The 22,911-nt window shown below is 42.3% G+C and overlaps 2 long non-coding RNA genes across 4 annotated transcripts; one reads left to right on the top strand and one right to left on the bottom strand.

Moving 5' to 3' along the window:
* The first annotated feature begins 8,333 nt into the window (after nucleotides 1-8,333).
* LOC135316102 (uncharacterized) lies at nucleotides 8,334-21,987 on the top strand. Of its 2 annotated transcripts, none has more exons than XR_010375551.1 (5): nucleotides 8,334-8,929; nucleotides 14,104-14,223; nucleotides 15,281-15,398; nucleotides 18,862-19,504; nucleotides 21,240-21,987. It is a non-coding gene; the product is annotated as an uncharacterized LOC135316102 (long non-coding RNA). The 2 variants fall into 2 exon arrangements; XR_010375552.1 differs by having other exon boundaries at nucleotides 15,254-15,398.
* On the bottom strand, nucleotides 13,946-16,125 carry LOC135316101 (uncharacterized). Of its 2 annotated transcripts, none has more exons than XR_010375550.1 (4): nucleotides 15,924-16,125; nucleotides 15,340-15,379; nucleotides 14,297-14,404; nucleotides 13,946-14,212 (listed from the first exon to the last, which is right to left on the bottom strand). It is a non-coding gene; the product is annotated as an uncharacterized LOC135316101 (long non-coding RNA). The 2 variants fall into 2 exon arrangements; XR_010375549.1 differs by having other exon boundaries at nucleotides 15,340-15,376.
* Nucleotides 21,988-22,911: the final 924 nt, after the last annotated feature.

Below are 22,911 nucleotides of genomic sequence, written 5' to 3'. Positions count from 1 at the left end.
CACCCTGTTCCTGTTGTGTCTGGGGGAGAGATGGTAGCGGCAATGTGGTAGGAAGATTTGGGCTGTGGTGCCATGCTTGCTGCCCAGAGAGGTAGTAGAGTCACCATCCCTGGAGGTGTTCAAAAAACGTGTAGACGTGGCACTTCAGGGCATGGTTTAGGAGGCCTTGGGGTGTTGGGTTGATGGTTGGACTTGATGATCTTAGAGGTCTTTCCCAACCTTAATAATTCTATGATTCTATGACCCTGGCAGGGTCTGCAGTTACAGCCCGTTTTAGCAACGTCCTCCAATCCCATCTATGCCAAAAGATGAGTCACATTTTAACTATACTGAGGGACTAAATCTGTAGTAACCTGGCTCCCTCAAAACAGGGGAGTTCACAGAACAAAGAAGAACCATGACAACTCCCCCAATTGAAAGGCCTTTTACAGCTGCTGTTGTGGGGGTGTACTGATGAGGTTGTGTTGATAAACTGCAGAGTCCTCAGATGGGGTAAGAAATGTTCTTATGTTGCTCAAATGCCCAACCAGCAGCAGTTAACATTCCTGCCACGGTGAGTTAGATAGAGGTAGTCTCCATTATCTTTTAAGCCAGGTTGTGACATCCTTGACGTCTGTTTGACCATGGGACTGCAAGGCAACATGTGAACCAAAAAATGTGTGAAAGCTTATATGACTGCATTGGGGAATATGTGTGGGACAGCGACATGTGCACTTGTTTTCATCTTCCCTAACCAGGGGCTGGAAAACTTGGGAGTTTCCTACTCTTTGATGTTGCTTTCTAAATATGTATAGTCCAGCATCTAAATCCAGCAAGATCTGGTTTGTGATAAAGTTTTGAATTTACTGTTAAAGTTAATGGAGTTGTCCATAAATAACTTGCAGAAGGAGACCCCGAAGCCACCGCATTCTCTGCATGATTTTGTATTAATATCTGTGTATTCCCCAATCTCTTTCCCTTCCTTTTCCTCTTTCTTTCTCCTTTTGCATTTCTATGTTCTGCCCCTCTTCTAGGACTAAGTGTCTCCTTCCTTGCTCTCTTTTGGTCTTCAGAAAGGCACATATCAGGATAATTAACTGCAGATAATAACTATAATTTCATTCCAAAATAGTGGCCTCACTGGTAGATGCACTGAAATAGCTGTATGGATTAGCTATTCAGATGCAGCAACATCCAGAAATGACCCATGTGTAAGCAAGGCCAGCGAAGCATTTTTTAAATCATGTACTCAAACAATGTGAAAGAGAGGAGCATGAAGAAGGTCTGAATATGTTTGGCGGTCCAGACACTAGCATGGATTAATGGTGGTTTGTATAAACTCTCTTAGCACATCATAGCACTAATCTGTCACAGTGCATTTTAGCAGCATAATCCTGCTCCTGCTGTAGCAGTCCTTTGCTGCCTGCAGATGGAAAAGCCCTGAGCAGCTATCTTTACGTAATCCCTCAACAACTTCTTATAACAAGGCAGGTTTGTAGCCAGTGCATATTGTGAAACGCTGCTTTGGATTACTCATAAATTGTAAATGTTTGAGCCAGGCCACCTCATAGCTGAGACAACTCACGTTGTAAGATTTCTCCTGAGGGTCTGAGCATCACATACACCCAGAATAAGGTTGGGTTCTGTTTGCTTACCTTGGGGGCCTGTTATAGCCAGGAAAAGACAGCAGTCAAGTTATGCAGCTTTGTAGGAGTGTTACCACGTTGCTGGCTTTCTGGCTAGTTTTTTTAAAGAAGCAAAGGCATTTTATTATTTCTTTAAGTCTCTGTATTTCTATAAGTACTGCTGCAATAGTTGGTGTTTCTTCCTAGTATGCTTTCTGCTCATTAATGTAATAGATTTGAGGGCCAGAAGAGATGATTAGCTCATTTAGTCTAGTCTTTGTATAACAGGAATATAACTTAACCTATTTTAACGCACCTTGAAACAGTGAAGATTTCCAGCAGTTACACTGTTGTTCAGCCTTTACAAAACTGGAGTCCAAATGCCAGTGCTTGGACTGCCCGGTCCACATTTTGTATGTTATGGACACAAACTGTGAGATGTAATTTCGAGGTTTTTGCAAGCTTATTACAAATTGTTTGGTGTCACAGGCTGTCCTGGAGACACTACTAGCACCTTCTCTTTTCATGCCTGGATGGAAGGGCTGTTGCCTCGTGTCTGAAGCCAGAGTAGAAGAGGTGGAAAGCTGGGTTCTGCCTGAAAGTTACCAGCTCAACCATTCTAGTTGGTGAAATGTATGTTTCTAAAACTCAGTCAAAACTTGAGGAGATAAAGAATCCATACTTTCCTTTCTTGGCGCTCTTGTCATGTTTATTTCCCTTGTAAGTGAACCAAACTGGATGATTTTTAGGATGATTTTTACTGTGCTTCACTGGTGAGACATAGCTGTGGAATCAAGGGTGGCACCAGGCTGCATACCCCACACAGTCACATGCTGCAAGGGCCTGCAAGGCTGCACGAATGACTCAAGGCTGATTTATGTGTTTTCCATTATCTTCCTCTATGGATGCAGCTGCCAAGTCTGCACACTGCTCTTCAGCTGGGAAGCTAATAAACTCAGTGCCATCTTTATCCATCAAGACTTACACACTGCAATAAGCTTTCACAAATGAAAGGACTTTTGTTGTCTGCCTGTCTTGAAAATACTTTCTAAGATCCAAGTTACAGGCTGCTGAAGCACCAGAATCTGCTCATTTAACATTCTTATATTCTGACATGGTGAATCTAGTTACACCCATTTCATTTTTTTGTTTTTCTGCTCTGGTTTTTTTTTAAATGATTTGTAATTTTAAGTTTCTTAATCAGCTTTGTTGAAGTCTTTTTGACTCAGTCAGTGTGTATCCCAAATAAGGGACTGTGCTGCTTTTATAGAAATTGGTTTGGGTGCTGTTTTCCCTTTGTATTCCTTTGTAATATTATCTGGGCTTTGTAAAATAAGCCTAGGTGTTTGCTGCACGCATTTCCTGTCTTCTAGCTACTTGCAAGACTCCACAGTGTGCTTGCTATGCTTGATTTCCATTGCTATGGCTTCCTGCTGGAAGGCTTCCACCACTGAAAGGCTGTTCATTCCAACTTATGAATCCTAGTACAGATCAGCAGTGAATTTAGATCACAGTTTCTGTCCAAGTTCTGCTTATTGTGCAGTTCCCCATTCAGCTTGCGCAAACCATCCCAACAAGGTTATTCTGTTCAGGGACCACTGAGGCTATCAGTTTCTGTCAGCTGTGGTTGTTTCGGTTGTACAGACGGACCTCTGGAAGTTAGATCAGCACAGTAAGGGTAAAATATATGACAAAGTACTAGAAAAGCCCATGGTGCTTTTTCAGGCCTACAAGTTACATCCTCCTTCTTCACAGTTGTCATTCCATAAAGCACTCCTGACAGATGATAGGTAAGGGAACAATTAAGGCCAGTCACACTAAGACCAAGGTAGCTGATCTGTGCAATAGTGCACGCGTCTTGGTAGTTTGGCTATCATTAAAAAATACACTATTTATAGTCTACACTGTTAATAATTTACAAGCTCCTGTTTGTTTTCGGTAGCCTCCTTGGGACGGAGGAAGTTCAGCACGAGTTAGTGGAGGCAAAAGAGAAGGTGAAAGCAAAAACAGAATGGGGAAAGAAAGAGAGGGCAAAGAGGGTTGAAGAGAAAAAGGAACTGCAGTGAAGAGAATGGTGAGCAGCAGAGAAGTTGTGTTGGTCAGAGAGAAGAAAGTGCTGCCAGAATCCCAAAATAGATTAGCTGCCGTTACTGCCACAGTGCACCCTGGAAAACTCAGCACCGAGTGGCTGATAGGTTCTAGGGGTCTGGGGAGGCAGCAAAAGCTTGAACCTCTCTCTTGAGAGGCTGAGTAGGTATAGCCCTTACAGATATCACTGGGAACTGCACCTGCCAACTGCACTCTTGACGGAAGGGTTACCCTATAGGCACAGACCTACACTGGGAGAATTGCAGTCTATCCTACATGACTTTCCGTTTGCCCCTTCTTGCAGCAAGTGTCACTGCCAGGTCCCACCTCTGTCCTCAGCAGAGAGCAGGAGCTAGGACTGTAATGAGCTGTTACGTGGCTGTGAGAGGAAGGTGCCTTGTGCTTAGCATGTGCAGGCCTTAGTGGTAATCTTCCTTAAGAGGAAAAAATGTAAAGAAGGGTGGATTACTGACCTGTGAGAGAATGTAACAAAGGTCTGACTCAAACAAAAAGATATTTTCAAAAGCCTGGAGAGTTGTGTGCTCAGTGCTTATTGAATTACTGTGGGGATTGAGTGGAAAAATTCCTTTTTCTCTTTGAAAAGCTTTAGGCCAAAATAGCAGGTTAATGGACTTTCCAAGCAGTGATCAAACAGCACTGAAGTTCAGCAGAAGCTGAAGGTGGTCCAAGTGACAGCCCCACAAGTTGAAGGGTTAGAAAAACTTGACATACAAATAAAGCGACACCCCAGCCCTGCAAGGAACTGTTAAGAGTGTATGAGACCTTGTGTACTAGGCTTTCCAATTTAATATACTGTAAATATTTCTTTTAAACTCTAAGTGGTCTTTGCCCCTCTCAGTGTCTCCCTGCCGCCCTTGCTATAGTGTATTCTTTGCCATGAAATGCTGCTGTGACTGACACACTTTCAGCTGTTACTCATTTCATGTACATGTTGTTATTTGCCTGGTGACAACAAGTAATATCAGCACAGTTCAGCTGCTTAATATGGGACTTATGGCCCTGAAGAGGGCCAGTCTAAACAGACAAGACAAACAATGGTTAGGAAGGGAAGCAGGGACATGAAGCTACTTTCTCAGGGTCATCATGCAGCAGCCAGGAGCATAATCCTCTGATTTTCCCACAGGCACCTCATGCACTAGACAAGACTATCTCCCTTATTGTAATTTTGAGCTGTCATTTATCTGTCCCCTTCTCCCCTATTTCTCTGTAGCTTATTCACCATTGCCTGTCATGAAAATTAGAATTAGTTTTCTGTAGATGGTTATAAACTGATGCATGTCTGGATCCTAACGGGTTAATCTGTAAAGGTCTCCTAAAAGAGTATGCCGTGGAAAAGTTCACAGATGGAATATTAGAGATAGACTACTGTAATGTTTTTCTCTGCATTCTTTTGGTCTCTTTGGGATTTTATCATTTTTGGACCACATCTTTGGGTATAATAAGGAGAGCAGATGGCTTAGTGTGTGTGGTGAATTCAGTGCTTTTGTGATGAGTAGCTGCACTGGAATAAGGGAGACAGAGGTTTGGGTTTATTCCTTTTCAGTTCAAAACTGTTCCTTCTTTGTAAGCTAGTCATGGGTACCTCGAAAGGGAGCTGCTTTCAGAAACGTCTGTGCTAAATTTACCCACTGAACTTACATGAGCTGTTACCTCAGATGGCTGAAGGCCATACTGGAAGTTTTGAACTTGAACTGTCCTAAACGAGGAGAGTAGAAAGGGGTCTGTGTATTACAGAGAAAGCAAGTAGGCCTCGCTATATCCACACCCTGATATATGTCAGCATAATCTCAAATATCACTGACCTCTACCATACAGCTATTTCACTACTTCTTAAAAAAATCCTTCCTAAAACGTGCTAGTTTTATGTGTTCCTCTTCAGCCTGTGTTTTCTCTGAACTCAACTGCCGGTAACTTAAATTTGTTTGAAGGCATTCAGGCTCCATGCAGGAGGAGCGTGATGCCTGGCAGGCGCAGGCACTTGGTCTGTAGTGTTTCCGCATGATTTGAAATGACATTCTTTTCCCCTGTGCAGTGAGAAATGTTACTGAGCTGTTTTGTATTCCTTTGGCTTCAATGCCCTCACTCTGTAATTATATCTGATTATTTACAATGGTGCAAAACCAAGTCTCTCATTATAACCAGGGTCAAAAACATTGTTCTAATTGATTCATTAAAGTCGGAGAGGATACAAGGCCTCGTGGTCAAAGCATGGGATGTAGAATCAGAAGAGCTAGCTTATCTTCCTAACTTTGCTGCCTGCTTCCTAGGTGAATTTGGATAAGTCATTAAGCCCAGACTTAAACCAAACTTAAATATAACCAACTCAGTTTGGGCATGGTAACATAGTGCTCTGAGGCAGAGATGCTAAATCTTATAAAAACTGCAAAATATTATGGCTGAATACTGAATTATTTTGTGGGTCAGTTTCTTTTCTACCCTGTAGATTTAGAAGCCTCCTACAACCAAGCAAAATATAACATGAGGGAATTATATAAATTAAGGCAGAGGTATTAAAGAATAGAAAATCAGGCCTGGTGACATACTGGTATTCATGCAGGGTGAGGACAGGGACAGTGCCCTTCAGCAATGACTACGTGTCATTTGACTGAATGCAGAGACATTCCTCAACACAAATTCCTGCCAATGCTAGACAGAATTTGAGCAAAGGTCCTGCTTCCTGTTGAATGCACATAAAATAAATTCAGAGCTTCAGCAGAGGCCTCTTCTCTCCTGCCATCTCCTCTCGCCACAAAGCAGCGTAGGCAGGCAGCCCAGAAGCTGTTTGAGAGATGATGCCTCTTGGCCCCCCTTGCCTTTGCCAGCACAGCTGCAGACTCCAGGCGGACGTGGCTTAGCTCTTTTTTGGCTGCTGAGAGCTATACTTCAATCCCCTCCATTTTTTATTAGTTTTGCAAACTTGCTCCGCTTTCTTCCACAAGATGCCAGATTCCTAATTTGATTTTAATCTTCAGGGCAGCAGGAGCTGCCTGGCAGGGCTGATCAAAAGCTCTCAGCACAGCACTGCTGTCAGATAAGACAGACCCACCTTGCGAGAACATTCATCTCACTTTGATACGGAGGTGGAGGATCTATCCAGCTGGTGTTCTGGTCTGCAACAAGCCCTGTCTGCCAGGTTTAAAATAACCTTTCTTGGACTGCTTATTCTTCTGTCCTGCTTTCATTCTCTGCTCCTGATAAGTACAGCACAATTAAATATTGCAGCCAGAGCCTGCTGGGGAGGAGAAGCTGGGGCAGAGGCTCTGGGCGGGCAGGCAAGGCAAGGCAATGAGGAAGCAGAGCACGTCTCTGCAGCCCTCACTTCAGCACTTGCTTGTGCTTGGCGTTGACTCTGAGGCAGGGACTGTTCTTGTCCTCGGTCCTCAGCAGCATCCGCCTTCACTGCTCTGAAGGGAAAGCACCCAGGAGTATTTGGTACGTACAAGCTAGAAGAGCTGAATGTCCCCATGGGTAACAAGCTGCACCGTTCAAAGCAAAAGTGCTGCCCCTGCAAGCGCTGAGGGGATGTGAACTCTCTTCCGCCTGATGCGGTCATGCATGAGCCGAAAAGGGTTGGACTGGGAAGCTGATGTGAGACCAGAGGAATGTCAAAGCAGTCACATAACAAGTCAGAATAAGGGCTATGTCCTGGCCGGCTCTGAGTGTAATAGATAACAAGATAGCAGGGAATATTCTGAATCGTTCTAGACCCGTACACTTTTGTATAAATATGAAATAGCCTTCCTTCTTTTTCTTCTAATATCTTTTTCTTCTAATATCTAATTTCTTCTTCCATCTTCTAATATCTTCTAATATCTAATCCAAGGCAGAAACGTACAGTGATTTATGCTAACCTAGGATGTAGTCAGTAATAAAATGCTGAACATGTTTACAATAGGAAGAATATTTTTTGCTTTTTATGAGATACATGTTTTGGCATTGGACTAGCAGGATTCCACAAGCAGAGGGAAAAATCAATTGCATGAAGGGTATCATTGTAAATTTCAATAAATTGTCTACAAGTTCAATTTATAGAAAAGCAAGTTGAGTTTAATAGGAAAAATGAAAGGGATATATTACCTACATTCTGTAAAGCAGATCAATAAAATAATAAGAACAGAAAAAGTCAGCATGTTGGGGAATTACAGGGTTGTGTCTGGCAGCTTCTGCCTGGAAACAGACAAGGCTGCATTCCTGCTGCGGCAGAGCTGGGAAAGAGCAGGTTGCTTATAAATAAAGAGTGTTTTCTTATAGATCAGAGACGGGCCTGAGCTGATGTGGGACTGAGCTTTAAAATATTTGGGTGGTTTGTGTCCAGGCTTGTTGCTACAGGGGCTACAGAAAAGGTGAAGAATTTGAGAGACATGGAGGTTCTTTGAAGCTGGAGGTTGGACAAAATAATTTCTTAAGACCTCTTCCAGCCCCCATTTTTGATGGGTTGTAAAAATGTTGGAAATAGGTATAAGAGTGAGGGGAGAAAACAAGAACTAGCTTATTTGCAATGGAGCCTTTTATGTTGCACTGAGAACATGTGCCTGTGTTCGCCCAGTGTATACAGATAAGAGTGGGGTAAAGGAGTCTTAAAGTAAATATTAGAATATTAACTTGAATAAATAATAAAGACAGATATTAAAGCAAACAAAAGTAATGCCCTAAGACAAAATTTATGTTTTAGGAAACACTTATACCTCTCATTGCTTTCAGGAGAATTCCCACAAACATATCTGCAGCTCAGAGGACAGAATTTCTCCAGGCAGAGACATTTTATTCAGAATAAAATACAGGTGGGGTTAGTAAAGGTGACTAGTGACATTTGCGAAAACATGAGTATTCTCAGTTACATTACTGACTCAGAACTCACATAACTGATAGACACAGTCATGAATCAAAGCATGACAGGGGAAGAAGAAGGAAAAACAGGTTAGGGGAACAGGAATCGGGCAAGATTAGAAGAACAAGGTTTTGTATAAAATCTGGCAACGATTTGGGAGAGATTAGTATCAGACATGACCCTGTATTCTAACTTTTTTGCAAGAGTTTGTTACTCATTTTCACAGTAGCGGGAATGTCCAGCAGCACATTTTCTCTGTGTCTTTGCAGTTTGAAGAGAAAGCCATGAGGAAATGTATATTGAAGAACTGGGGCAATGTTTGAAGAACACTGAAGAAAAAAGAAGGAAGGAAATATAAGCAGCAAAGATTTCAAGCAAATGAGCAAAGGTCTGTTAATAACCAGAGGTAGAAACGGTGTTTAGAAGGTGTTTAGAAAAGGTTTATCTAGTTCCTTTCATAGGAGCAGATTAACAGAGCTTCCTTCTCACCATATGTTTTATCCTTTCTTGCAAGAATTGCATTCTGCAGGCTATCTGCGGAGCTTTTGGCCTAGAAAAAATCAGGTTTTGGTAACAGCACTTCTACAGACACATAGTAATGTAGTTTAAAGACAAGCGAGCCATGTCGAGCCTTTCAGTAATGTCGTCTTCTTTAGTTCTGGCTCCCCCACCAGATTTCTGTTCACTTTGTCCAAATTTCTGTAATGTGACAGTTGAGCAGTGTCATTTGACATCTTAGTTTGATCTGTGCAAATCTGAGTGCTAGTCTGCAGACAGTTTTCTGTGATTGTAAGGAAAACAATCTGGAAATAGACATAGTCAAAACACTACAGGCTCATACTGCAAGCAGAGCTGTAAGCATGTAAAAGTACCTTATGTGAGCACAGCCCATTCCTGTAAGTTAAAGGAATAAGCTGTAGCGACACAGACACAGATCCCCTCTTTAACTGCCTCCACACCAAAGGCTTTGTTTCATTTTATCTATTTCTAAGCAGACCTGGAATCAGAGGCACCAGAACTGTGACTGTTGTGATTTACCTCCTGCATTACCTTTTTCTCCACTGAAGTGTCACATCTGGCTCTGTGGTCAGCCAGATGGGGTCACTCCAGTGAATCTGATAGCTTTTAAGGGAAGGACCTGGTCTCTGCATTAATGTAATTGCAGGTTATTTGTGAGATTCCTTCCATGTCTTACTTCCTGAAGGCCTGGCACAGAAATCTGGTTTTGTAATTTGAGTACTAAAGAGTGGCTGGATGTAATTATGTGCTTCATTATTCCAGCAGCCTCTGTAGCATGAAAAGTAAAAGCTCAGTGTTGCCATTAGTACTGAAAATACACAAGTTAGTACATAATAACTATCTTGTGTATCAGTGTAGTGGGCAGTGTGTACACGGGTATGGCTTCAATTTTAACCAGGATCTGTTTTGTACTGTTTATAAATGTTTCCTGAAACAGACTGACAAGATTCCTAGTTACACGCTCGTTATATCTCTCTTGAAGTTACAGATTGTACAGAAAATGTAGAACAAATAAGCCTTGACAATAGCAATAGGTTTCCCACTAAAGTAAAACAGAATTTTGGGGGAGCATAATTTACCCTTTTGTCAGATGTCATTTTGATGACCATAAACGGGGAATGAGATGTACGTGCTCAGACCTACAGACGGATTGATCGGCTGCAGAACAAATGTAATTGTGGCTGAACATTTTGTCTCACAGCAGCTGCATGCTGCCTCTTCAGCTCTGTGAACGGTCTGGTCACTGGAGTGTTGAACGGGAAAAGGCTGCTGCTAAATAAAGGCACAGGAAAGACAGAGTGTTCATTCAAGGCCTGAAATTTAAGCCTATATCCAGTCATGAAGAGGAAGTATATACACTAATTCAGTAACACACTGTACAGTAAAAATATGCATTGTAGAATTTGGGCTATAAATACTGATTTTCAGTCAGACGTGGTAATCACACTTGGTATTCCCACAAACAGAAAATTATTACATTAAGGATTTAAAGCTCACAACGGCTTTGACTACTGGTTACTATTAGCATTGTTTCATAGATGCATACACAAATTCAGACTGAAGATCAAGGATTTACCAAAGTTTGTGTGGAATAGTCTATGGAAGAACTAAAACTCCTGCAGAACCAGAGTCCAGTACTTCAACCTAGGTGCTATCTTTTTGTTCCTACTGAGGCTGACGGCTGGAGCTTCACACACAGGATGCTGAATTACATGGGTTCTGGATACTCTCAGTAGATCTTCTTAGCTGGTTTTTCACTTCAGGCCAGAATCCACATGTAGGGCACGCTGCTGTAGGAAAACACACTGGTTGTGAAGCAGTAACTCTCTCATGAAGGCAGAAAACATCAGTAATGTTCCTGCAAAAAAGCCCTGCATAGGACCAGCTGTAAGCGTTAGTGCTGCATATTGCTGACCAGGGTAGTGCAGATGGACAAGGACTGTGCTTCCTCTGTCATCTTTGCTAATGCCTGGGTTTCTGGAAGCCAGGCTGGCTCCTGGCCCTCCGCTGGGTGGGAAGAGGGGGGATGTGACAGCGGCTGTTCTGGGAGACAGCCTGTCTGGGCAGCCGCTGTCGTCTCCCCAGGTCTTCCCTTCTCAGCTGAGACCTTTTTGTATACTGCATGGGTGCCAGTTCAGTCAGTCAAAACCTGTGCTATGTGACAGGCCTAATGTCACTCGAGAAACGGTGAAGCATCAGCCGTAGATCTGCAGAAGAGCAGCCCCTGCAAGAGGAGGCGACTCCATCGTACACTGCTGCTTCACTGGAAACAGAAACCAGGGCTTTGGATGAGCCGTTGGTCCCGCAGCTGGTGTGGTAGAATCGATGAAGGACGCAGTGCTGTGGCATCATGTGATAGTGCCTAGTCAGGCATCGATGCAACATCATGTGCTGTAAACATCCTGTGCCACTGAACAGGGTTTACAGCGCAATTAGAAGGCTGATAGCAGTGTCCGTCAGAATGCACAAGGCAGTGCTGTCAAGTAATATGGCAACATGAGGGTAGATCTTAATGATATAGTAGTACCTTCCATTGCTATAGTAGTAAATAAAAACCGGGTAAACTCACTTTTTGTTGCTACAGTGTCCAAATTAGAAGCTACTAATTAGTGTTTATCCTCACTTACGCTGCTAAGCTCCAGGCCTACATTCTTCTAAAGACAATTCAGCTGTTTTCTGAGGATCTGGTGAAGAGACAGTTTTCTAGCAGGAAGGGCACTGATCTGGGAGCCAGGAGACTGGTATTGTACTCATGGCTGTGTTACTGACTTGCTGCATGACCACTGAGTCAGCCACACCAGCTTTCCATGCTTCTGTTTGCTGTCTTGACTTTTGCCTTTTTCATCTTTTAGGGTTGCAAGGAATGGATTTCTTTTTAATCTGTATTTGTACAGCACCTAGTATAAAGGGATCTAAGTTTCAGTGGGAGTCCCTTCAAGCCACTGCAACGCAAACAGCACATTATAGCTGTGTTACTCAACCTCAGCGTAAGGGTGATAAAGCTGCCACGTGGAGGCTGGGCAGACTTACTCATGCTCAATTTATGTCTGTGCAGCTTCTAATCTTTAAACTGCAATTAGAATCTCTTCCATGCTAGTGTGATAAAGCCTTCTATCTCACAAGACAGCACAGTCAGTGCCCTTTTGGTCTATATTTGAAGGTTGTACTACCATGGCTGTGCCAAGAAAGGGTGTAAATTTCTTTTTTTAACTTAGATCAATGTGCCAGTGAAAGTTCTGATAAAGACACAGCTACACAGCTGTAAAAGTGCACAAGGCTGCATAATATTTTTGCTTTTCAGAGCAGAAATAGACTTTTATAGCAGTGTAACTATTTCTATATATGGAAGGAAAAGATGAATTGACCACTTCATTTCTGCCAGCCTAACCCAGCAAAATATTCTAAGTGCCATTCCATTACAGGATTAAGCTGGGGGAAGCTCGCGTGCTTCACAGGTGTAACCTTGTCTTTTCCTTTCCTTTCTTACTGAGCTAGGAAGTATTTTCTCCTCTTGCCTTCTCTCTCCTTTCTTTTGGAGCTGGCTTTTCCTGTCATACTACATACTCTCAAAAGAGTTTGGCATTTTTCCCTGCCCTTTGAGCTTTGGAATGCTTTCTTCCTGCTTGTTACTGCAAGTAAGGCAGAGGTGGTGTCTTTGTTTCACTACTGGTTTTAAGCCACATGATATTATTTAGGAAATCTGTGGACCTGCAGTACTGCAAGATCACACCCATAATGAAAAAAAGATTACAAAAATGCAAAACGGGTTAATGACTGCCCAGAACCTTAAAGGGTCAGGTTCAAGTTTAGGGCAACAATAGCTACTAGTGGCCAGAAGTTTGATTCTCCAACATTTTCACTGCCCACGTGTCCAGATAATTAAAAAATTAATAAGAAAGAAAGACTGGACCTATGTTTGGATACCAGCCGAGGGTTCACCAGGAAAGTGCAAATGTTAACGTGGAGTTCACAAGAGGGCCATGGTTCTGGGATCCTTCACATTGACACGTATGCTGTTGCTTTAACAATTAAAAATAACTAGATGCCCACTGTTCTTAGAAACAAGAAACACCCCTCAACATGTCCGGCAGATCCTTCCTACTATCCTTTTTATTTGTGGCTTTATCTTTACAAAAGAAAAGATGTAGAAGGTGGTACCATAGACCTCTGCATTGCTTCCTAGAATTTATGTAAGACTTCACTATGAGGTAGCAGGCAGGCAGTTAATTATTACTTGAGATGGAGGTCTTGACATTAGTGCCAGCCAGGTCACATTTTGCCATTGACAAAAGCATTGCTCAGTGCCAAGTACAGCAATGCTTCAAAGAGAGTAGCAAAAACAGAACCCCTGGTTGCTTAGCAAGTATATGTAAATTTAGCAAATACCTATCTATCTATCTATCTATCTATCTATCTATCTATCTATCTATCTATCTATCTATCCATCCATCCATCCATCCATCCATCCATCCATCCAGGTAAAGGATGACCCTCAAGTCTAATTAACTTCAGTGGGGTTAAAATTTACCTTCCTATGTTTCTTCTTACGGATTTTCAAATAGTAGTATGGTTATTTTCTGGCCTAGGTAAGCTTCATTCTCAATTTTCAGCTCCATTTAACAGCAGCTCTAAGACACTGCAACTGAGGACTCCACGCTGTTCTGCGTTATTTGGAAGCCCAGCAAACCAGCCTGTATTGTATCCACAGGGCAGTGCCATACACCTTCCATTCAATCTGCTTGATCTCTATTTCAAATAAGCTTTTTTCAAATTTTATTTCAGAAAAACTTGTATGAGCTTAAGCAGCAGTTGAAATTAAATAGGGCAGCATAATGTAATAGCATGACTCATGGAAAGGAAATAGAGCAGCAGCTGGTAAAAACTGTTCAGTAACAACGGGTCTTTAATATTTATAAATTAGTACATGTTAACATGAAGCTTACTAAAAGGTTGTTTAAGAAACAGAAAACTAAATTCCAGTGTTGAGATTCTCCCGGTTCTTAAAGACTTGTCTTTTCATCAGACACTCCTTTCCCTCTTCAGTTCCTCTTCTACACCTGCACCTGATCACTTAAGAAGAGAGAGGACGAAAAAAAGGCAATCTTTCATGAATGGGCTGGTCCGGTGGCATTTCTTCGTGGTGCACAAGCATCTGTGTTTAAAGTAAGTTACAATAAAAGTACAGATACACAAATTGTGGATTTATGCAGATCCTTGCTAAACCATTGACTCGTACCTGTAGAAGTCAGTCATACATTCCTGATACCAGCCATTTTGTCATTACTGAATCGAGCAGGAGTGTGGTATGAATGCTGCTGTGTCAGCAGAGCTTAGACCTTGGACACTGCAACAAAAGACATATTTTACCAATGTGCTCATGTTACTGAATCCAAATCCTGGCTCTGAGACTATGTGATTATAATCTAAAATCAGATGATCAAACTGAGAAATAATTCCACTGAAGTTAATGAAAATTACACAGGTTTTTATATAGTCTCAGGGGAAAAAGTGTATCAGGCCTAGTCTTTCAATGTGCAAGTTGAGACTGGTTTTAATTTCACAGTTCATGTAAGTGATGGGCATTCAGCTGTGACTCGTTGGGTCGGTTTGTTTGGATGCGAGTAGCCTTTGACACAGCTGATCATGAGGCACTAGAAAGCTTTATGAAGACGCTTAGGCAAATATAATATGATTTTACAAAGAATGTTGCCTGAAGTAAGGATAAGGCATTACCCAGAAGGAGCATTGCTTATGGTGGAAACACTGTGCAGGTCACACCCTGCGGAATGCAGAGTAGATGTAGACTGTGAGCAAGTGCAGTGTGTATCATCCAGCAAAAAACAGACAGGAGAAGCTTACATGTTCCCAGGTGAGCCATGCTGCAGGAGGATGTACCTGTAGCAGGTTAGCTGGCTTTGCTACCAGTGAGATAGGTGTGCAAGTGTAACAGATTTTGCTTAAAAGACGTCAGACAACAATGCTGACAGATTTAAGAGGGATTTTCTTAGATTAATACACACATAATGCTTGAGAACAGGAACATGCCTTGCACGAGTCAGTGGGTGATTTTACTAAATGTGTAGGAATATCCAGTTTATGGGAAGGGCTGGAATGATGCTGGGTGCTCTGGCAAGAGCAATGGTCAGAAAAATTCTTTATGTGAGGTCTACCATATCTTACAATCTGTGTTCAGGTAATAAGACCTAGTTCATTGCTGCAGAATTCAGAGAATTCACTCTAAATGGGAATGGAACGTAAGATGTCCTTAGGGATACTCACAAACCACAGGAGAGCCGTGAACAGCAAAGGCAAAAGGCTGCTGGAAAAAACCAAAACAGGTAAGAAGGAACACATACCATTTAGTGTTTCCTGATGAAACAGAATAAGGGTCCCAAAAAGAAATTCACAGTCTAGAAAACCAAGACTACTTTCTCTGGGGAGCAGTTTGTGTAAGCAGTTAAAAAATCCCAAGCCACAGACACAGTAACAACAAAGATAATGAGTATCATTGGTCATTACACACAGATGACCATATGCTATAGCCACGCAAAGCTTTGGCTAGAGGCAGCTGTCCTGCATTGCAGTAACACACAGCAATACGGGTGAAGATTAAAAACATAAAAAACAATTAATCACGGTACAACTAAGAGAAGGAGGTAAAAGCTTGTGTTATTTATAGTAGCGTCCACTATAGGGAGTTAATGGGGAGTTAATCTGCACCTTCCCAGTAACACAGCTGTGATATCTGCAATATTCCTGATTTGTTATGAAGGAGAAAAACAATACTGAAGTGTTTCAGTACCATTAGGAACTAAAGCACAATCACTTCACCTGGAAGATTTAAGCTAATGAAAACACCTTACAGTGAAAGAGCACAGGAAGTTCACGACCGGCCTGCAGCTCGTACTGCATTTTTGTCTCTCCTGGTCTCATCCCAGCGACACTCCAGACCTCCGGCTTTGTTTCTGTAACTAAAACTCCTGCCCTTTCTGTGAGATAACTCAGAAAAGATGCCAGAAAACATCAGTCAGTACTAAAGTCACAAGGCCTATCTGGTCTTCCTCTCCTCTTTTTGACCCCTGTTGTATGATAAACAAGTAAGGAAACGATTTCAGGGAAAGGAAGTGATAACATTGAATTATCTTGTGGGGCAATGTGATAATCTAGGCTGAGCTGATTAGTCATCCAGAACAATTAAAATATTGCTTTATAATCTTTAAGTAACTTAACCTCTGCAAATGACTGTTATATCTTGGAAAGGCATTTCTTGCTAGGGGAAGAAAAAAAGCAGATACACAAACTGATCTCATTCCTCTGAAGTTTTCAGAACCTAAACACATACATGAGGGGGAGATTGTGATCAAACAAATTTTAACTAGGATTTGACAAGGAGCTTGTTTATAACTCTAAGGCAAAATGGCAGACACTAACTTAATATGTCTTTATCCATTTCCAGTGCATGGCATAATCCTCAGTTTCAGAAAATAATCTGTTCCATTAAGTTCCTTTAGAATATCTGAGCTCTTATGACACCTTGATAATGGACAATTTCTTTGTATCAGATCAAGTATCAGGGATTAAACTCCTGGTGTTTTGCACCCAAATGAGATTTCTACTGGAGTAGAACTGTTTGCATTTAGAAATCGATTGCGTACAACAATGTTCTACAATTTTAATTATCCTTTGCTGATTAGACTTTCCGGGTTAAAACTTCCAGTGTGAATATTTTGTATAGAATCTCTAATTTCTCTGAATCATAATCTATCATTTTGTGATTACTACTAGTCTAGTCAGATCATTTGCTTGGTCTGCTCATATTTGACAGATCCTATTGCAGTCAGGGAGGAATTGGGAAGCAGAGAATACAAAATGAAATCCATGGCTTAATCTTTCAGAAAAAGTTTCTTCACCTTTTGAAATCAGTCCAGCACATGTCAGATAAGTCAATATGATACACGGCGTGGAAAGAATACAAAACCACCACTCTCTTATCAAACAAAAAGAAATACGGTCGATTTTTCCTCTCTTGTAGCTGGTTCAAACTTCAGGGATTTTAGTGGCCTCTAATGCCCTCTAATGGACAAACCTGTCAGAGCAGCGTCCTCTTGGAGACCGTGCAAAAGGGGGTGGAACAACCAAGTATCTCAATGGAGAAGGAGCTGTAGCGCTGCCAGTGAGGCTGCACAGCTTTCGTTGGGAGCCTGCCAGCTCTTAGATTAAAACCCATGTTTAAGGGGTTTGTAGCTTAGAAATATTAAGTCACCTCTTACCAATACCTTGGCAGATCCTTTCCTTCCTCCCTTCCTTCCTCATTTACTTAAGCTTGTTTGTTTAGCTTCACTTAAGAACAGTAGGAAAATATTTTTGACGCTGATCCCAGATTTGGCACATTTCCTCCAGAATTATACCCTATCCATCAGGACTTGAAACCAAACCCGCGCCTTACAGAGGAATGGCTCCATAAGTGGGGGTGGATTTCTGGACCAAAACTGATAAATAGAAATTTAAAAGTATCACTTAGCATATTTGAGGCACTGCTGGAGTGTTGGAGAAATGCTGGTGAAAATGAGAAAGTGGGATGGGAGGAATGAAGAGAAGAAATTGAAGTGTGAAACAGAGACTTCAGGGAGTAAGAGGAAAAAAAAAGATAGGTTAATAAATAAATAATTTGAGTAGAAAATACAAAGTAGAGAAAAGCAAAACATAAAGATATAGGAGGGAAAAAACCCAACATATTCTCTGGCAAGAAGCCAAGAGAAGTGTCGCCTCCAAGAGCCAGTTCAGGCATAATAAAATAGAGGCCCAGATCTCCTGAGTAAATTGTAGGTGGTATCTAGAAATTAACTGAATCTTAAAGGGTAAAACATATCAGAAAGAAAGGAAATGCTTAAGGGCTTCTAGCTTTAAAGGGAATTTTATTGGAAGTTGTGTTGTTCAATGATGCTATCTAACAACATAGGGTCAACGCCTTTACTCTGGAGTAAAGGACAAAGTGAGTGAGTTGAGAATTAGTGTGGATTTTACTGCAGATCTGGCCAGGTCATTTGCTCTGTGTGCCGCAAATTTCTCATCTGGTTCCCCATCCTCTTACTCAGGCAAAAAGCAGAAGTGCCATAATACCTCCAAGGAAGTGATTGAAGTGGCATTTTTTTGGCTTGGCTAGAAATACTGGTGTCTGGAAATTTCATGAGAGGGACTGTTCCCACATAGATAAATTTCCAACTCGTACTTCTAGTGGCTTGGCTCTTCAGGGTTTAGTAGGTGTAAACCTATGCTGAGAGGGAATAGAGCAGATAGTAGGGACTTTCCTCTTACGTGTGACTCCTGCCACTAGCGCCACTTCTGACAGCCACATCAGGAAATTTTTAGTGAGGAAAAACCATTGGCATTCACACTAAAGCCTGACAAGACTTTGTGAACGCCTTAGACTGTAATTTCTTATTTTAGTTTACTAGTTTACTTTAGCTTAAGGGAGTGCATTAAGAAGGTCTTGCTAAGGTGCCTTTAAAACATCCCAAAACATAAGCATGAGATTGCCAAGAACTGCTAAAGAAATGGTACCACAGCTCAGAAGTTATCTGGACATAGGGAACTTGGAATGATTTATCTGCAAATAATATCTAACTACTAGTTACAAACTGTCGCGTATCTGCCTGTTGGAGGGCAAAATCATGTGAGTTTTCATCTATCCAACAGATAGGGTCTAGCACAAAAATTAATAGTAGAGATACCGTGTTTTTTCCTAGGACAGCAGATCGCTTCTAGGATAGTGGGCCTCAGAGCACTTTGTTTTGAACCTAGGAAGAAGAGGAAACAACTAAAAGGAAGCAGAGAGCACTGGGAAAGACCAACCTTTACCAAATACTGGCTGGAATTTTCCAAAGAGTTTGGGGGAAACACTATGAGAATTTCCAACATTGCCATTCAACCTCTGAAGTTTCCCCTTGTCTAAAATCTGGGAATACTACAGCAAGTCATGTTTGCTTTTAGGGAACAGATTTGCTCTGGGAAAAATACTATGAGAAACAGGAAGAAGAACTGTTTGTTTTGTTTAGTAAATTCTGAAGGGAAGAAATAGCCTGCCTTTTTCTCCCTAAGTCAAAAGTTCCCAAGATGCTTCTCTCTCAGCTTATCTTATCACCCCTGATTACTTTCTGGCTTTTTGAGATGTTTTTTGTAAGCGTATCAGTAAGCTTAAGCCCTTTCCTGCCCCCTCGTGAATTATTATTGTTTAGATTTTGGCAGAATGTAGAGATCCCTATGAAGATTGTGGCTGTATTGCCTTAAGTGGATATTATTCCTGCCTGATTGCTGTGGGATACTTAGAGGTCAAATACATAAAGAGTTGAAAAAGAAGATTTGACAGTCTCATGGAGGAAAGGCCCAGCAGGAGTCGTTTGGCCTTCAGCAATCCCAGAACTGCTGTCTGCTGGGAATTTGAAAGGTATGTCAGCGGAGGGAGTGCTCTGCTTGCACTGCTGTGATGTATAGGCACTGTCTGTAAGCATTGCAATAGACTTGCTGGGAAAAATGGGTAACTGTTTTGAGGCGTGCCCTCTTATCTACCCACCATCAGCAAAATGAGCCAACTTAGTTCAAGCCAGTGAGGAAGGTGAGGATGAGATAAAGCTGGTTGACTTTGTTGGCACGTGTGTGGTGGGTTGACCCTGGCTGGACTCCAGGTGCCCACCAAAGCTGCTCTATCACTCCCCCTCCTCAGCTGGGCAGGGGAGAGAAAATACAACAAAAGGCTTGTGGGTTGAGATAAGGCCAGGGAGAGATCACTCACCAATTACTGTCACGGGCAAAACAGACTCGACTTGGGGAAAATTAATTTATTACCAATCAAATCAGAGTAGAGTGATGAGAAAATAAAACCTAAATCTTAAAACACCTTCAACCCACCCCTCCTTCTTCCTGGGCTTAACTTCGCCTCCAAATTCTCTCCCTCTCCCCCCAGCAGCACAGAGGGGCAGGGAGTGGGAGTTGCGATCAGTTCATCACTGAACTCTGCCGCTCCTTCCTCCTCAGGGGGAGGACTCCTCACACTCTTCCCCTGCTCCAGCATGGGGTCCCTCCCACGGGAGACAATCCTCCATGAACTCCTCCAGCGTGGGTCCTGCCCACGGGCTGCAGCTCTTCATGAATCGCTCCGGTGTGGGTCCCCCGCAGGGTCACCAGTCCTGCCAGCAAACCTGCTCCAGCGTGGGCTCCCCTCTCCATGGGCCTGCAGGTCCTGCCACGAGCCTGCTCCAGCGCAGGCTTCCTACAGGGTCACCACTTCCTTTGGGCATCCACCTGCTCCGGCATGGGATCCTCCACGGGCTGCAGGTGGGTATCTGCTCCACCGCTAACCTCCATGGGCTGCAGGGGCTCAGCCTGCCTCACCATGGTCTTCACCACGGGCTGCAGGGGAATCTCTGCTCTGGTGCCTGGAGCACCTCCTCCCCTCCTCCTTCACTGGCCTCAGTGCCTGCAGGGCTGCTCCTCTCACATATTCTCACTCCTTTCTCCAGCTGCAGCTGCAGAGTTTGGCTTTTTTTTGTTCCCCCTTGTTAAATACGTTATCACAGAGGTGCTGCCACCATCCCTGATGGGCTCGGCCTTGGCCAGCCAGGTGGCATTGGCTCTACTGGACATAGCGGAAGCTTCTAGCAGCTCCTCACAGATGCCACCTCTGTAGCCCTCCCACTACCAAAACCTTGCCACACAGACCCAATACAACGTGGAGGAGAGAGTGTTCATGCAGTCCCTCCCAGTGGCAGGTGCTGGTCAAGGACAAGCAGCAATCCCATCTCCAGCCAGGACAGCATTGGAGGAGAGTGTACGTCTGTGGCCTGAGTAACTCCTCACTCCATACAGTCTTAGACTGGTTTTAAGGCTGACATTTCAAACAGTGAGACCCCCTTCCAGACAGAGCTGAGCTGGCTGCAGGTGTTAAGAATTTCCAGCTGTCACTGCCCCTCTGCCAAATGCTGCTGCCCCTACTTCTCTGCCAGCCCATGGGACTGTTGGAGGAGTTTCTGAATATGAGGAGGATGAGACCTAGCCCTTAGAGGTTTGTTTTAGCAAAAAGTTAATAAGCAATTCTAGGTAAGATCTTTGCTCCACTGAATCCATTGGGCGTTTTGTGTTTGTTTCTGCTTTTATACTCTCCATGACAAAGCCTCTTCTGTCAGTTCAAACAGGTTCTAGTGCAGAGTGAACCGGTGAACCAGTCATCTCAGGGAACTCGGTGTTTGCCCTGCTCCTGGATACCCTGCACACCTGTACAGGGAAGAAAGCTCACAGGAGCTGGAAGTCTTGCAGAACAGACCCCTAGCCTCATCCTGTTTTCCAGAGTTCAAAGTAACCATTTACCTATTCAAGGGGAACATTGGGGAGAATAAGAAATGCTTATAAAATGATGCAGTGATACAGACTGCTCTCTTGCTGACGTGGTTATTGGCTGAGCCTTTCTTTGTGCTCAGACATACAAATACAATTAGAAAAGGTTCCAGGGACCAGCTTCATTCACCACCCGGCTCAGTTAAAATTTTGATACTTAAGCAAATATATACCACACCATGTAGGTTTGATTTGGATATGAGTATATATAACCAATATAGTCTTTTCTAGAACATAAGACAACATTTAGTTTTAAAAATCTTTCTGAAACACATTACTGTTGACCATTATAATGCACTCTAATGCAAAGGAATCAATAGCCTTTACACCACAGATAGTTTGTTGTACACAGCAAATGAATAATACAAAATTCTGTGCCCTTAACAGCCCGATATTAAGACTTCAGAATTTGTATAAATCAGAATGCTTTTTGCATTTCCTGAAAGATAGTGCCACAAGTAGTACAGACAGAAAACTACTATTTATTCTTCAACCAATTAATTGGGTTTTTTCTTAAATAAAATATTTGCAATTGATTTTCATGTTTTTATGAAACATCTGTCGCTTCAAATATTTGCTGTGAACCAAGTTCCTGACTTTGGGGCTAGAATGCAAGGGAATTGTTCATACCGTGAGTCTGAATTACTGGAATTTCATTGTCTGTTTTTTACAGGGAAAGTTACATCAGAATATATTCTGTATTGCTATTGCTGGTAATAATTAATAGGTGTTACAATAACAGCAGGACACTCCAAGACAAATGAAGGCCCCTGCTGGGTCGAGTAACAAAAAGTCAGTCCATTTTATTCTCCAGTTCTTCACCATGCATTTGACAATTCTAAATTCTATGTTCAAGAGCTCTTGCCTCAAGTTGCATCTTTATTTATATTGTCAGAATTTTAACTTGGCTTTAGCATGAAAGGACATTATTTTGTGCTTCTGCCTACCCAGGAGGAAAACAAATTAACATTCCTAAGAAGGAAACTGGAAGTGGATGCTTGTTTGTCTGTTATCTGTGTATCCTACTTTTGAGAGTCACAAAGAGTAAGCAATTGGCTGGGTACGGTATAACCAGGCTGGGGAAGAATTTTTGTGCGCTACATTACACATTTTTAGTTACTGCTAGAGTCTGCAGTGAAGCCTTGAGATGTAACAGAAGCCATTAAACAAAGCAATTTATAAAAAGAATAACCATTTTTGTTTAAAAGGTAAAATGCGTCTATACATTCCAGTCTGCATATAATATCAAAATTGTAGATAATCTGTCAAGCACAGTGGCTTTCAAATGGCCACTGCGATTTGAATAAAGTCAGCGTCTGCCAACTGCCTTGTCTTTCTGCCAAGAGAAAGCATAAATCATCCGGTAAAATCCTACTGAAGCTTTAGACCAACGCACGCCTCAAGTCTGGAGGGGCGAAACATTCTTATGATCTGCAGTCAAGGGATAGAAATTTGGTTTACAAT

Source organism: Phalacrocorax carbo, chromosome 17 (genome assembly GCF_963921805.1).
Source record: "Phalacrocorax carbo chromosome 17, bPhaCar2.1, whole genome shotgun sequence".
Lineage (NCBI taxonomy): Eukaryota > Metazoa > Chordata > Aves > Suliformes > Phalacrocoracidae > Phalacrocorax > Phalacrocorax carbo.
This window is presented reverse-complemented; position numbering and strand designations above follow the sequence as displayed.